Raw genomic sequence first — 2,394 nt, 5'->3', positions numbered from 1 at the left:
AATCCCCAGCACTCAAAGTTAAAAAAAGAAATTAACAGTCAACAGCATCCCTGTCTAGGAGCTTAAATACATTAGAAAATCATATTTGAATCTGGAAGCTCGTATTTTGGTTAGTATAGTCACATTGCCCTTTTCAAATTGTTTTTGAAAATATTGGATTTTATCTTCTAACAACTCTGTGTAGTAGTTTTTGTTTTAAAGAAGGAACATGAAGCTGAGAGAGATTAAATAACCTGCTTAAAGTTACCTTTCTTTCTTTCTTTTGCCAGTCCTGGGGCTTGAACTCAGGGCCTGCCCACTGTTCCTGGCTTCATTTTGCTCAAGCCTAGCACTCTACCATTTGAGCCACAGCACCACTTCTAGCCTTTTCTGTGTATGTGGTGCTGAGGAATTGAACCCAGGGTTTCATGTATGTGAGGCAAGCACTCCCCTGGCCATATTCCCAGCCCAAAGTTATTTTTCTTGTTTGTTTGTTTTTAAGTAGGCAGCAAAAGGAAGACCTTGAGTACATGTAAAAGAACAGAGAATAAGGCAAGGAAGGGATGGAACTTAAACAAAGCAAAATCAGGGGATGGTGCTGTGGCTCATGCCAGTAATCCCAGCTATTAGGGAAGTGGAGACCAGGGGGATCCACATTTGATGCCAACCTTGGCAAAAAATAAATTAGCAAGACCCTCATCTCAGACAACAAAAAAGCAGGGCATAATGGGTCATACTGGTCATCCCCGGAGGCCATAGGAAGATTGTGGTTCAAGACAGGCCATGGGAAAAAAATGAGAGACCTTACCTGAAAAGTAAAGGAAAAAAAAAAAAAAAGGGCTGGAAACATGGCTCAAGTAGTATAATACCTTTCTAGCCTCCAGTGACGCCCTGGGCTCAAACCTCAGGACTTCCAGCAAAAACAATCCTTGGAAACCAGTGGGGCCTCAGCCTTCCAAGCCTATGTAATGTATCCTTAACGAGTTTATTTAGAAAAGTTGCAGGAAAACAGCATTGGATCCATCACCCTGAAGCAAAACAAACAGTGGGGCAATATCCAGATGGCAGCTGCAAGCTGGACTATTCAGAGACACTCAGAGGATCCCCTAAAGATAAGGCTTACTAAGTGTTCATGTGTTCAACAGGATTCTTTGTTATGGTTCCTAACATGTTACTGGTGGGGAGAGATTCTTTGCCTAAACCTTTGCAAAGGCAGCCTGGTATTATCTGCTGGATTTGATGACCTCTAAACCTGCTGGACAGGGAGATGGGAGTTTAGGATTTGCCCCAAAGAATCAATCCAATCAATGATTTGATTGGTCAAAAAACCAGTGGGGAATGTAATAACCTGGGGGAGGGGGGTGGTGGTAGAAGCCCCGCCCCATGTTATCATTGCCACGCCCCACTAGAGAGAGTAAAAGAGGACCCCACCCCCACATTGAGGGGACCAGAATGCCACCTCCCTCCCCACTGCAGGCAGCTGGGGGATATAGGACGGCAGGAAGGGGGAAGGGGGAGAAGGGGGAAGAGGTGCAGAGAAAGGAAGGTGCCAGGAGGTGCCTCGTGGAGCTGAGGAGTGCCCTGGTTCCGAGAGCCTGTGCCTGCGGACAGAGGAGGCTCGAGCCCGGGGGGCCTGCAGACAGGGAGGCCCAAGCCCAGACTAGAGCCGCCAAGGGAGGCCCTAGTCTGGGCCTGAGAATGGAGGTTGGAGCGGCCTAGCTCGGGGCCCGAAGGGAGGAGAGGCCTGCAGAGCTGAGGCCTGCTGAGAACCAGAGGACCTCGGAGAACAGACAGAGAGTGGAGCAGAGTGCAGCCAAGCTGAGCTAGGCAGGGCCTGTGGAGGAGCCAGAGCCTTGTGCCTGTTTGAGTAGAGCAAAGTGGAGCTGGTGGAAGTGTAGTCCTCGAATTTGAGACCCTCAAAGACCACCAAGAAGCCGATTCCAATGTAAGAGCAAAAGGGTCGTTTATTGGCAAGCTCGAGCCCGGGCTTGTGACTGTCACCGCCACAGTGGGTCTGAATCCAGAGCCCTGGCCTCCCAGTCAACAGGGTTTTTATAGGGTTTTCAGGGACCCTCTATATATCATGGCATTACTCAGAAAATCATATCACACCGCGGGGAAATCATAAATCAATTCTCTAAAATGATTGGCTCTGAGCTGCAAGGGTGTGGGTGCCAAACTGAGGGTTGTTTACACTTTTCCTGGAATTAGGGTCCTTGACTTGTTTCTTAGAGTCTGCATTTTGTCACTAAGGTGAGGGAAGCTATAGTCACGTAGCTGCCAGGAATTGGCCCTAACCTACTAACAGAACTTTGTTAATAGTTAATCACATCTATGAGAAACACATTCCAGTACACAGCACAATTATCAAACAAGGCAGTGAAGCGTCTTACAAACAATGGCTAAAGCATTGTA

This window comes from Perognathus longimembris, chromosome 3 (assembly GCF_023159225.1).
Source record: "Perognathus longimembris pacificus isolate PPM17 chromosome 3, ASM2315922v1, whole genome shotgun sequence".
In the NCBI taxonomy this organism is placed as follows: Eukaryota; Metazoa; Chordata; class Mammalia; order Rodentia; family Heteromyidae; genus Perognathus; species Perognathus longimembris.
Note: the sequence above shows the minus strand (reverse complement) of the source record.